We start from the raw sequence: 14,375 nt of genomic DNA on the forward strand, positions 1-14,375 counted from the left end.
GGTCTGACTCTTCTCCGCTTCCGGCTTTGTGCTGTTAGTCAAAGCAAGGAGAGCCATCAAGGATGTCTCACCAGAGGCAGTCTCCCAGACTCATGCCAGCTTGGACCAGGCTGTTTTCCTTTCTACCTCCACTTCTTGCCCTTCCATTCCCTTTCCTCCCTTGTTTTTAAGGACACCATGTTGTCAGAATGGAAGGTTCCTTTCTCAGCCAAACCGGTTACACCTTATCCTAAAAAGCTTTATACCCTTCCTGGTGACATTATGCCTCTACTTGCTTCTCTCACTGTAGATACATTTGTGGCACAGTTGGTGTCGGGGACCCTCATGAATAAGGAAGGCGATGAACAACTCAAGGTCCCGGAAGACAGTAATTTTCTTTTGCATAAGGTTCATAATGGTTCAGTATCTGTAGTCAAAGTGGCTGCAGCCAATTCCATTTTTGCTAGAGCCTCTGTATAAGACAGAAGTACTGACTGTGGGGGGTTGGAACCTGAGAGGTGGTTTAGATCTGCCTGTTCTGGATGGGGTTACACTCCCCCTGAAAGATCAGGTATGTAGCTTGGGAGTGCTCCTAGACCAAAACTCCCTGGTTTCTCAGGTTGAGGCAATGGCCAGGAGCTTTTTATCAGCTTCGTCTGATAAGTCAACTACGTCCTTTTCTAGAGGTGAATGACCTTAAAACAGTGGTGTATATGCTGGTAATCTCCAGACCTGACTACTGTAATGCGTTCTGTGTAATGCGCTCTAATCTCGCCTCGACTCCTTTTCATGGTTGAAACGGTTTGGTGATGCTCTTGAACCCGTTCTCATAGAAATACAGGACAAGAAAAAGGCCATGCCCATGTAAAATAATGGACTCTCACCTAATTTTTGTTCATGCAGATCCTTTTTCAAGATAGGGTCTAGCTCCTACAGAGACAACAGACCATTCAACACCAACCCCAGATCCACCTGGCGCCCCCACGGTAGGAGTCTTTTTTTCATCAGCATAGAGGCTTTCTACATCTCATGCATGGGTTCAAGAAACCATATCCCACGGCCTCCTTCTAGGATTTACAACCTTACCTCCAGATACCTTCATACCTACCCCGTCATCCAAGAATCCAGCAAAGGATCAGCAGATATCTTTAGCGATTCAACACCTGCTTCAAATATAGGCCATCGAACCCGTTACTACATCAGAAAAATGGCTAGGCATCTAATCAGTTTTGGTTTGGGTTTCAAAAAAGGATGGCTCATGGAGGGCAGTCCTAGACTTAAAGATTCTCAATCGTTTCATCAAGAAAAAATCCTTCAGGATGGAATCCCTTTGCACCATCCTTGCCTGAGACTGTGTTTAGTACCTTTAAAAATACTTTGCTACAAAGTACTTTTCCTAGTAGCCTTAACCTTGGCTTGAAGAGTATCAGAATTAGGCGTCTTGTCACCCTGAAAAGAGCTCTGCACTTTTCAACAGGATGCAGTCATTCTCTGTCCCGACCCTGCTTTCATTCCAAAGATAAACTCTACCTTCCACAGGTCTCAAGATGTAGTTCTTCCATCCTTCTGCCTGTCCCCCAAGCATCCAAAATAAAAACCCTGGCATACCTTGGGTTTTCCGCAGAGCCCTGTGAATCTACCTAAAGCGCACCAAACACCTAAGACATTCTGATTCTCTTGTCATCTCTTTTCATCCTACATCTCTGGGAAACAAAGTTTCCACTACCACTCTTTCTAAATTGATTCAGTAGTGCCAGTACCTCAGCTGCATTTTCAGCTAACTCGCCTCTACAGGTAATTTGCCAAGCGGCCACATGGTCCTCTACCTCTCCATTTGTCAAACACTACAAGATTGCTTCTTTTCGCTCAGTGCAAGCGGCCTTAGGCTGTATTGTTCTACAGCCAGTAGTCTAAGTCATCTGCTTTTCTCTCCCTACTCTACTTCTGCTTGGGCATGCCCTGTGGTTAAGGATGACCTCAGACAACTGCGGAAAAATAAACATTGGCCTTACCTGTGAAGGGTTCTTTTCTCAGTGTCTGAGGTCATCCACCCCACCCGTGGATGTAGGTTTCCTTACAGGGAGGGGCCAGTTGTTGGGGGGGGGGTACTCCCAGAGTTGGAGTATCCCCCTCTTGTATTCTATTCTGCTTATTCTCTCTGGGTCAGTTGATCCCCTGTGTGTCCTCCTATACTATATTTTCGCATTCCTTCAAGACCTAACTCTGTATTCCTAGCTTGACAGTTCTGGAACTGGGGATTTGGGGCATCTCCAGCCTATACTGGATATTACCAATTTGAATTGTAGTTCCTGTCTTTCCTGAGACATGATTGATGCACAACCCGTGATTAAGGATGACCTCAAGACACTGCAAAAACAACCCTTCACAGGTAAGGCCAATGTTGCTTTCCAAAGGGTGAAATGTAATCAAGAGGATTATTTTTTGGGATCTAGTTCATGGATTGACTTTAGCTCTTCTTGTATCAAGTTTCATCCCAGGATCTTGGAAATAAGAAAAAATGGCCGAGTTCAGTCATAACCCAGCTGAACGGGGTTATAGGGCGGTATAGAAATGTAATAAATAAATAAATATAAACCACAACTTGGCACTAAGAGAACAACATTTTAGAGCTGTTGACTAGCACATTCTCCCTTCCCTTTTCTTATGTACATGAGAGGAGGAGGATTTGCTTTGTCTTTGGAGCAAACTGCATTTCCATGTTACATTCAAACGTAGAACTCTGCCTTGTTCTCCAGAATATCAAAGCACTGTTCTAATTCCACAGAAAGTGGAAGTTTTCACTCTTACACGTGAGAATGTGTGTAAGAACCAATAGCTCTGAGGCTTGTTTTTGTAGTGCTAAAACCTAGATTAGTGTTACATCTGAACTGGGTCTATACATCAGTTTTACCTTTTCCCTAGATACCAAAAGCCATTTGAATAAAGGTGTGTTTCATCATTTCTGGAAATTGGATGAACATTGGGATTCTCTTAACCCTGAAGATTCACCAGAGTAGAGGACAGCTGCAAGAATGCCTCTGCATGGACTTAACTTGGTATATAGACTGGGTTGGGAGTGCTTTTATGTGTTGCATCTGATAGGTCATTCAGGAGCATGGGACTCGAACCCTCTAAGTCATGCTGAGGTACTCCAAACAAAATTACTTTTATTTAAGTGATTTAATTAGGAGTCCACTTGCAATTCAACATTGTGCTTGATGTATATTTTGTAGTACACATCTGCTTGACTTCACATTCTGAGACACATTAGCCTTATCTTCAGAGCCCCTTGGTTGTCCTGATGCAGAACTTAAAGTTGCTACAATCTCATTTTCTTTTGAAGGCATCACATAGTGTTTTGGTTTTCTTCTTCTTAGACATTTATTTTTGTTGAGCATACTTGCTAAAATAAAACAAACTTTTATTTTGACATACTTGATCCTAGGGGGCTAGGGCTAATTCTGGCTGGCTTATACATTACATTACTATATCTATGTGGCAGTTTCCATTGTGACTCGTTCATACTTAAAAAAAATAATGCTATTATGTGAAGTCATCCTTGAAGTTTACATAACAGGTTTACATTATATAAACTTTGAGTACGTTTTTGTTGGGTGAGGTACAAATATATTTAAATATAAAAGAACGAACTTGTTGAAATGGTTCTGTAAGCCTATGTCGAACTGCCACTAGCCATGGGTTACCAACAGGCTAAGGAAATGTGCTATTAGTTACATTTCTATCTGGCCCTTTCTTCAAGTAGCATTAGGGGAGTGTACAAGGTTCTCCCTCCTCCATTTTATCCTTGCAACAACTGTGCGACCTAAGTTAGACTGTGAGTGAGTAGCTCAGGATCATCTAGTGAGCTTCAGGACTAAGTGGGGATTTGAACTATTAGATAATTCCTATCCCACAAATAAAGCAGCAGTTTCCAAAGTTCCTTAAATTAAATGTCTTCACATTCTTAGTGTAGATATGACTGATTGGCATCTCTCATTTGATGCCCGTAGCTCTAGCAATCCAAGTGTGGCAGCTTGTTGTCTTGGGGTTAGGGATGTGCACAAAATGGGTTTGTCCAGTTCAGTTAGAATCCAGACCAGGCATGTTTGGTTTTGGTACCCTGAACAGGGGCCCCTGTCAGTGTTCCCTCTAACAGGGATTCCCAGATCTTTTTGACTACAAATCTCACAACCCCCAAGCAAAAGCCATTGCAGCTGGGGATTCTGGGAGTTGTATTCAAAAACATTTGGGAATCCCTGTTAGAGGGAACACTGGCCCCAGTTCGGTTCGAATTTGAACTGGTTCAGGGGTGCTGGGTACCAATAAATTTGATTTTTAAAAGTTGACTTACTGCTGCTGAGGGCTTCTGTGGCCTTGTGGGTGCTGCTGCAGTTGTGGGAGGCTCCCTCTCACCCTACTGATCTCCCTGTCTCCCCACAGCCTGCATGCGCGTAATGGCCCAGAAATGGTCACTACATGTGCACAAACAGGGCAACAAACAGGGCCGAAATAGGCTAGTTCGGTGGAGGGAGGGGAGCCATAGCCACAGAAGCCCTCAGCGGTGGTAAGTCAACCTTTTAAAAAAACAAATGTATTGGCACTTGGCACCTCCAAACTGGCCGGGAGAGTTCGGCTCGGCCTTGAGTTGAACCGGGGCTGGTTTGAGGTCGAGCCCTTGAACCGGCTTGAGGTTGAGCTGGTTCACACATGCCTATTTGGACTCATTGACCACAAATTGCTGTCCCCATATACAGTATTTAAGTAGTTATATGTTGTGAAACCTTTTAGCATATCCATTATTAATGAGTGAATTCGAGAGATGAGTTTTCTTGTTTTGAGAGTAGTTACTTTAATTCTTTGTAGGTTGTCAGTGCATTAGGCAGTAAAGTAACATCATGGGAAACATTGTTTAGGTAAAGTTCTTGCTACTTTGGTCTTCTACCTTTCAACCAGCTAATGTTGTCCGCTACTTCTGTTTATTGGAGCCACACACACTTCTTGGCAAGGGGCATTGGGTGTATGTACATCTGTGATCTCCTGATTAGCTTCTGAGCCCTCAGCTTTTCTATTTATAGAAATTACGGCTACTCTCTGCTTCTATTCTAGGAATTATTTTGAACTTGTTACAGTGGGGTGGGGGGTGAGGTGGGGGAGAGCAGTTCAGGAGAGTGCAGAGATTGGAGTGGTGGGGAAATACATTTAATGTTTGTTACCTGGCAATAGCATGCAGTGTGCTGGCCTCCCATTTAAAAGTAAAGTCCTAGCAATGGAGGTTGTAGCCTTTGTGCTGAGGGGCTTCCATCCTGAGTGTGATTAAAAAACAGAATTCTTAGTTAGCTCACTTGAAATTTTACATGCTCTGGAAGATACAGGTTTGGATCTAGGTTCAAAATATGATTTCCATCAATAGCTCTCTTGAGTGACCTTGTGCAAGTTCCTCAGTTACTTGGAGGTATGTTCCTCAGTTACTTGGAAGGTAAAGCTGGCATTTGGTTTCTCACAATTTCTTATGACATTGAATGAGAGAGATGTTGCTATCTGTCTTTGATTCATGGGGATGGGGTACTGAGGGACTCCAACATGCTGAGAGAACTGAATTGGTTTATTTAATTTCTTGTTTTAGCATTTTTGTTTAGTTGAATTGGTTTCATATATAATATCAAACCATGGTATTGTCAAACATTTTGGTCTGCATTTTTCAGTTGTACCTTAAAAAGAGCATTAAACATTACTATTTGACTTATATAGCACTTGGGGACCAAAGTAAATAATTAGTTGAGAAGAAACTCCACCAACTCCTTGTTTGTCCATTGCCACTTCAGTGCAAACATTGTTGGGTTAATTGCTGGTTGCCTTGTTAGTTTTTAAAAGTCTTATGAGCCATCATTAAATTGATGGTTTTTATAAGGCAGTGACTGGATCTGGAATGACTCCCATGACTGTTTCTAATAGCTGAGTCAGGCTACAAGAGCAGCTGGCAAAAGACTTACCCACGGCCCCTTCTTGCAACGCCCTACATTTTGCCCCCAACTCAACGGTGAGGTGGGGCGGGGGAGATAATCCTGGCATAGGAAGTATCAGTCAGTTGTTTGGCCAGTGTGGTTTGTTGAGATGTTGCCAGTGTGCTTTAGGATTGGGCCACACTGAAGCAGTTGTTATCACCTCACAATGGTGATACGAATTGGGCCTCTGTCTCCATCTTTTCTTAAACCAGCTCCTCTACTAGCAGCTGCTTAGCTCCTTCTTCCTTTTTTAGATAGTGTGAAATAGTGGAAATGACCCAGAACTAGAGAAACAAGCTCGGATGCGGGCTCCCCAGCGGCGGCGGCCCACCCAGCCACAGTGGCCGCGGCAGTGATCAGCGCTGAAGGCGCGGCGGGGGGGCGGGCAATGGAGGTGGCTGTGGCCGCCTCTCTGCCGATCGTCCCGCCTGGCAGGGGAGGGCAATTGGGGGAGGGGTAGACCAGGAGGGGGCCTGAAGCCTCTCCCCAGGAATAGCCTGGTGTGGATGGGCATGGGGGGCGAGGGGGAGAATGGACCCGCTCCCCCCAGCCGGCCCGCCAACCACGTGTGTTCCCCGGTCTCCCAGCTGCTGCAGTGAATCACTGCAGGCGTTCTGAACCAAAAACCTCTCACTCTGCTGCAGAGCAGGCAGAGTAGCCAGATTCCTCCCCCCAGCCTCGCTCTCCTTTTTCTTCCCTTTGGGAAAGTTCTTTTTCCTCTTTCCCTGACCATGTGGTTCAGGGGAAGAAGCATGGTGGCACCTCTTATGAGGTTTTTCTTTCTTTCCCTTGGGTCTTCCCCGGTGCTCTCTGAAAGGGATCCCTGTAGGGTATCCCCCGCCTGAGAAAGATCCATGTAAATGAAAGGAAAGCTCACCAAAAGAGTAGAAAGGATGGTCCCGGGCAGGAGCCTGCCCAGGTGCGTCTATTCAGGAGCTAAGACAGGAAGGAATTGGGGAATCACACCTGAGCATGCTGGGAGAAGGGGGACGGACTTCAGCTACTTGAAAAACACCTGAGATTTCCTGTCTATTGGGAGCAAGGAGTGGAAGTTAACCCTTTGTGAGCCATGACCTCCTACTTCGAGGGAGAAAATTAAATAGTGTCTGTTTTTCCTCCCCCACCCCCTACAGTCTAGATCATCGGTAGCCACCTAATGGTGCAGTGGGGGAATAACTTGCCTAGTGAGTAAGAGGTTGCCAGTTCGAATACCCACTGGTATGTTTCCCAGACTGTGGGAAACACCTATATCGGGCAGCAGCAATATAGGAAGATGCTGAAAGGCATCATCTCCTACTGCACGGGAGATGGCAGTGGTAAACCCCTCCTGTATTCTACGAAATAAAACCACATGGCTTTGTGGTTGCCAGGAGTCGACACTGACTTGACAGCGCAACCTTACTTTACTTAGGTCATCAGTTACAATGGGTTATCCTCTACTTGCTCCTAGTAGATGAGTTAGATTCAGATAGAAGGATCAGGTAACAGGAAGTCCAGCCTCTCTCACAGCAGGCATTGGGAATAGGATCCCCTAGTCCTTTCCTTTCTTGCTTGTAACTAGAAGCATGAACTGGAGTTTCTGCTCGCATTCCATGTGACCTACAGTTTTCTCCTTGTTCTCCGCATTTCCGTGGTATCGTGAGCTTAATTTTTTAATTTTTTTATTTTTTGCCTGCTTTCCTGAAAAACACCACCATTTAAATTTCTGATCTGCCTGTAATTTCCACCTTCTATTTTCCCCTCTACCCCACATCTTCCTGCTTGTCCTCTTCTTCCTCAGCCTGTCTCTTTAAGCTTTCCCTAGCATTGCTTTGCTTGATCCTCAGTTGCCATTTGACACTAATTGTGTGAACACTTGACCCCTTGCCCATCTTTGTCTTATCTAATGCAGACTAGTTCAGTCCCAGTTGGGGATTCTCGCTTCTGTGTTTTATTAATATTAAACAATAAACACAACTTTCTTGCACAGGGTACTTAATGTCTGGACCCAAGTAGTCCTTGTCCCATCCCCCATTTCCATATTTTAATTTTAGGGGTAAAAATATCTGAATGAAACAATCTAAGAACCAATTTAAATTCATAACATGGCTAGAATTTGAATTCTAGCTTAGATTTTAAAGAAAAAAACCTTGAATCTTTTTGAAGAAGCCTGCCTTGGATCCCTCAGAGTTAAGCAACTATAGTCCTGTCTCCAACCTTCTGGGCTTGCATAAGGTAATTGAGAGGGTGGTGGCCTCCCAACTCCAAGCAGTCTTGGATGAAACTGATAATCTAGACCCGCTTCAGACTGGCTTTTGGGTGGCCTATGGGGTGGAGACTGCCTTGGTCGGCCTGATGGATGATCTCCAATTGGGAATTGACAAAGGAAGTGTGACTCGGTTGGTCCTTTTAGACTTCTTGGAGGCCTTCGATACTATCGATCATAGTATCCTTCTGGAATATCTGAGGGGATTGGGGGTGGGAGGCACTGCTTTGCAGTGGTTCTGCTCTTACCTCTCGGGCAGATTCCAGATGGTGTCCCTCAGGGACTGTTCAAAATCTGAACTTTGGTATGGTGTCCCTCAGGGCTCCATATTGTCTCCGATGTTGTTTAACATCCATGAAACTGATGTGAATTCGGTTCGTCCCTGGGTCCACCTCTTAGTCAATCAAACAGACTCAGTGGGAATCATTTAGAGGCTTTTATTGCTACTGCAGTTAGCAATAGGTAATCATTGGGCTTACGCTCTCAAACTGATTACAGTTTGGTTATAGGTGCATCTTACATTTATACAAACAATCTGAATGATGCTGACACCATAGACACAGTGTACGTGACAATAAAATGGTGGTCTAAGTATCTAGTATGCATGCAAATGATTCATTGTTCATCTGGTGATTACTCCTTATTTGGTTAAATCCTGTTTTCTTAACTGTCAGCAAAGAACAGTGAGAACCTTGTGAGAACCAAGTTGCAGAGATACAATTTAGTGGAGAGAGATAATGACGTTGATCATGAGAGTCAGTGATGTCCCTGATCTGGGCTGGGTTTACTTTAAGTTAAAATTAGGTATTCTGGGCAAACATGGAGTTTCTAAACACATCAAAACCACTGGGAGAGATCATCAAGAGATTTGGTGCAGGGTGTTATCAGTATGCTGATGATACCCAAATCTTTTTCTCAATGTCAACATCATCAGGAGAAGGCATAAATTCCCGAAATGCCTGTCTGGAGGTAGTGATGGGCTGGATGAGAGAAAACAAGCTGAGGCTGAATCCAGATAAGAGGGAGATACTTCTTGTGCTGGGTCGGAACTCAAAAGATGGTTTTGATCTGCCTGTTCTGGATGGGGTCACACTTGCCCAGAAGGAACAGGTACGTAGTCTGGGAGGTGCTTCTGGACACAAACCTCTCCCTGGTGTCCCAGTTTGAGGCAGTGGCCAGAGGTGTCTTTTATCAGCTTCAGTTGATACGTCAGCTGCGTCCATTTCTTGAGATAAATGACCTAAGAACAGTAGTACATCTGTTAGTCACCTCCATACTTGACTACTGCAATGCGCTCTATGTGGGCCTGCCTTTGTACATGGTCCAGAAACTGCAGTTAGTCCAGAATGCAGCAGCCAGGTTGGTCTCTGGGTCATCTCGGAGAGACCATATCATGCCTATCTTAAAAGATCTACACTGGTTGCCAATAGGTTTCCAGGCAAAATACAAAGTCTTGGTTATAACCTATAAAGCCCTAAACAGCTTGGGCCCTGGATATTTAAGAAAATGTGTTTTTTGATATGAACCACACCGCCCATTGAGATCATCTGGAGAGGTTCATCTGCAGTTGCCACCGGCTCATCTGGTGGCTACCCGGGGATGGGTCTTCTCTGTTTCTTCCCCGAGGCTTTAGAACACGCTCTCTGCTGAAATAAGCGCCTTCCCATCTCTTACAACTTTTAAAAAGGTAGTCAAGATGCATTTGTTCACCCAGGCTTTTAATTAGATATTGTTTTAATTGTTTTTTTGATAGTGTTTAACTTTCTAAATTTTAAATTATGTTTTAACCTTTTTATCTGTTGTGTTTATTGTTTTGTTGTAAACCATCCAGAGGCTTGCGTTCTGGGCGGTATACAAATGTTAAATAATAAATAAATGTAAATATAAATATTTAGATTCTCCAAACTTCTTTTTGTTTTCGTACAACTTGCTATCAGTGTAGCAATGTGTTTTCTTCCTCCTGGGTATGAGGAAAGAGGTACCAAGCTCTTCTTGGAGTAGGCAGACTATTGAGTTGCATGTTAAAGTAGTCTGTGTGCTTGAGTAGATGTAGAGTTTTAATGATAGGCTTTTGATCTTCGATCCCAGAGTAGGAATACTTCAAAGCCAATTATAAACAGGCATGTGCTAGAAGTACAGATTGCTGAACTCTGAAACATTACAGCTGTATAGGAATTACAGGTTCTAACTTTTAGGTTAAAACATATTTCTGACTTTCTTGCTCTAAATTGGGAGGAAAATGTTTTAACAGGGTGTGCAGTTCCTAACTTTCAGCTAGCTCAGATGCTGTAGTGCAGAATCTTCCCCAGCTGGTTTTAAGGTTCTTTAAAGGAGGTGGGGGGAGTGGATGCCAACTGAACCAGGATTTTCTGCATTCTGAGACTTGAAAATTGTCCAAGAGCCTAATCCATGTATGAGTACATCCCTCTCAAATAGATCAGGGCAGGAGGAGGATTTATATACTTCACCTTTGTCCTATCAGATAAAATCTCTACATTTCCCCTCCCAGAAAAACTGGGAAGCGACTGTACCACTTGAGACAGCAGGTGGGGGATGGCATGAGTGAATGCTCATCCCCCCCCCAAAAAAAATCACAATAGGGCTGCTGCTCAATTAAAGGAGAATTGATTGTGTGAGTTTTCAGTTCATCTGCATAAAATTGCATGTGAGGAAAAATTCTGAATTGCAAAGCCCACTTTGTGTCCAGATGGATTCATACATGGATGCAGCAGGCACTATTTAGAAGACGTAATTCCACTTATACTTTGGATGAAATGGCTCTTGAGATGATGCTTGCCACCTGTACATTTTATCTTATCTTATAGGTACTAAAACTGTTAAAAATCTGCTTACTAACTCTAGTGGTGGGGTATGTCATTGACTGTAAGGGAGGTGAAAAGAGAGATTGAGGAACATTTAGCTAAAGGCATCAAGGGGGATAACAAAAACCTCTTTAAATACATCAGAAGCAGGAAACCCTCCCAGAGAGAAGGTTCATTGTTAGATGATGAGGGACTAAAAGGAATTAAGGAGTATCTGGAGAGTGCAGAGAAGCTAAATGAGTTCTTTGCATCTGTCTTCACAGCAGAGGATATTGAGTGTGTACATGTGCTTGAACTGAGCTTCTCGGGGACAGAGGCTTAAGAACTGAGTCAGAGAGAGTTGACGAGATGACCTTCTAAACTGTCTGGAAAAATAAACACATTGACACTGCCAGATGGCATCTACCCAAGAGTTCTTAAAGAACTCTTATTGTGAAATTGCCGACCTCTTTGCAAAAATATATAACTTATCTCTATAAGCAGGCTCTGTTCTGGAGGACTGGAAAGTAGCTAATGTAACATTGGTTTTCAAAAAGGGATCAGGGGAAATTACAGGCCAGTTAGCTTAACATTTGTTGCATGCAAATTGATGGAAAGCATTCTTAAGGAGAGAGCCAGCGTGTTGTAGTGGTTAGAGTGCTGGACTAGGACCGGGGAGACCCGAGTTCAAATCCCCATTCAGCCATGAAACTAGCTGGGTGACTCTGGGTCAGTCACTTCTCTCTCAGCTTAACCTACTTCACAGGGTTGTTGTGAAAAAGAAACTCAAGTATGTAGTACACCACTCTCTGGGCTCCTTGGAGGAAGAGCAGGATAAAAATGTAATAGTAATAATAATAATAATAATAATGACAACATTCTTCATTTTCTACAACTTTTTCAATTTTATGGTCCCACCAATTTTTGGCTATGGATAGCTTGTATTTTTTACACTGGAACATCTGCAAAAAATACAAGCTACCTGTAGCCAAAAATTGGTGGGACCATAAAACTGAAAAAGTTGTAGAAAATGAAGATGCAAAAATATTATGGGACCTCCGACTACAAACAGGCAAACATCTGCCACACAATACACCAGATATAACTGTAGTCAAGAAAAAAGGAAAACAAGTTAAAAATAATCGACATAGCAATAACAGGGAATAGCAGAATAGAAGAAAAAGAAATAGAAAAAATCACCAAATACAAAGATCTACAAATTGAAATTGAAAGGCTGTGGCAGAAGAAGACCAAAATAATCCCAGTGGTAATTGGCGCCCTGGGTGCAGTTCCAAAAGACCTTGAAGAGCACCTCAACACCATCGGGGCCACAGAAATCACCATCAGCCAATTACAAAAAGCAGCTTTACTGAGAATAGCCTATATTCTGTGACAATATCTATAATAACCAACAGTACTGATGATAAAATTCAGCCATCCCAGATCCTTGGGAAGGACTCGATGTCTGGATAAAACAAACCAGTCAATAACACCTGTCTGACTGTGTAAACAAGAAATAATGATAACATTCAGCTTATAGAACAGGTCCTGCTGAAGAAAAACCAGGATGGCTTCTGCAAAGGTAAAGCTTGCCTTGGCAACATTTTGGGGTTCTTTGAGAGTGTCAGCAGGCATGTGGTTAAAGATGATCCAGTTGACATACTATACTTGGACTTTCAAAAAGCTTGCAACAAAGTTCCACACCAAAGGCTCTTAAGAAAGCCTAGCAGTCATGGGATAAGGGATCTGTACTGGGACCAGTACTTTAAAAATTATTCACAAATTATCTAGAAGTTCGGGTAAGAAGCGAAGTGGCCTGATTTGCAGATGACACCAAACTATTTAGGCTAGTGAAATCCAAAACAGATTGTGAGGAGCTCCAAAAGGATCTCTCCAAATTTGGTGTGTTGGCAACAAAATGGCAGATGTGGTTCAGTGTAAGCAAGTGTAAAGTGATGCATATTGGGGCAAAACCTTCAACTTCACATATATGCTGATGGGGTCTTTGCTGTTGGTGACTGACCAGGGGAGAGATCTTTGGGTCATGGTGGACAGCTCATTGAAAGTGTCGACACATTGTGCGGCAGCTGTGAAAAAGGCCAATTCTATGGATAGGAAGGAGATTGAAAATAAAAAAGCTATCATTATAGTGCTCTTATACAAATCTGTGGTGCAGCCAGCCACATTTGGAGTACTGCGTACAGTTCTGGTTACCATATTATAGACATTATAGAACTGGAGAAGAACTGGACATTATAGAGCTGGAGAAGGTGCAGAAGAGGACAACTAGAGCACCTTTCTTACAAAGCAAGGCTACAACACTTGGGGTTTTTTGGTTTAGAAAAAAATTGAGGTTGACATGATAGTGGTCTATAATGTTACACATGGTGTGGAGAAACAAATTTTTCTCCCTCTCTCATAATACTAGAACTAGGAGTCATCCTATGAAACTGATTGCCAAGAAATTTAGCACCCACAAAAGGAAATACTTTTTCACACAATCTATAATTAACTTGTGGAATTCTCTGCCACAAGATGTGGCGAAAGCCATCAACCTGGATGGCTTTAAGAAAGACAGATTAATTCACTGAGGACAAGTATATTAATGGCTGAGGGCTCTAGGCCACCTACAGCCTTAGCAGAAGAGAGCGCCAATCCAAGTAAACCTTGTTTATATTCAGGGCAAAGCAGAGGAGTGTCCCCTGCTAACTGGGCAAAGAGGCACCTTTTACCGTGGTGATTCTCTTTTTAGCAGTGGGAGAGTAACTGGCCCTATCCACCCCCAGCACAGTACTTCCACTGACTGTTGCTCGTGTCTATCATGTTTCTTCTTAGAATGTGAGCCCTTTGGGGACAGGGAGCTATCTTATTTGTTTGTTATTTCTCTGTGTAAACTGCCCTGAGCCATTTTTGGAAGGGCGGTATAGAAATCGAATTAATAATAATAATAATAATGCCCTCACCCTGGTGGCGCAGTGGTAAAACTGCCGCCCTGTAACCAGAAGGTTACAAGTTTGATCCTGGCCAGGGGCTCAAGGTTGACTCAGCCTTCCATCCTTCCGAGGTCGGTAAAATGAGTACCCAGAATGTTGGGGGCAATATGCTAAATCATTGTAAACCGCTTAGAGAGCTTCAGCTATAGAGCGGTATATAAATGTAAGTGCTATTGCTATTGCTATTGCTCACCTCTTGCCTGTGGGCTCATCAGAGGCAACTGGTGGGCTGTTGTGTGAAACAGTATGTTGGACTAGATAGGCCTTGTCTAGAGGGATTTTAGATTGTGTCCTGCAAGCATATCCACAACAATGAATGTCAATGAATTTGGGTGTTCAAGAGACACTCTATAAA

The 14,375-nt window shown here is 43.3% G+C and overlaps 1 protein-coding gene across 6 annotated transcripts in view; it reads left to right on the top strand.

Moving 5' to 3' along the window:
* Positions 1-14,375, top strand: part of UBAP2 (ubiquitin associated protein 2) — a 173,284-nt gene that overhangs the window by 40,037 nt on the left and 118,872 nt on the right. The window contains exon 1 of one of the 6 annotated variants that reach the window (XM_053297002.1): positions 2,902-3,035. The exons of the other annotated variants lie outside the window; for them this stretch is intronic. The gene's annotated coding sequence lies outside the window, so the exon portion shown is untranslated. Of the gene's footprint in view, positions 1-2,901; positions 3,036-14,375 lie in introns of those variants that run through there. 6 annotated transcript variants of the gene reach the window in all.

Source organism: Hemicordylus capensis, chromosome 2 (genome assembly GCF_027244095.1).
Source record: "Hemicordylus capensis ecotype Gifberg chromosome 2, rHemCap1.1.pri, whole genome shotgun sequence".
Taxonomy (NCBI): domain Eukaryota; kingdom Metazoa; phylum Chordata; class Lepidosauria; order Squamata; family Cordylidae; genus Hemicordylus; species Hemicordylus capensis.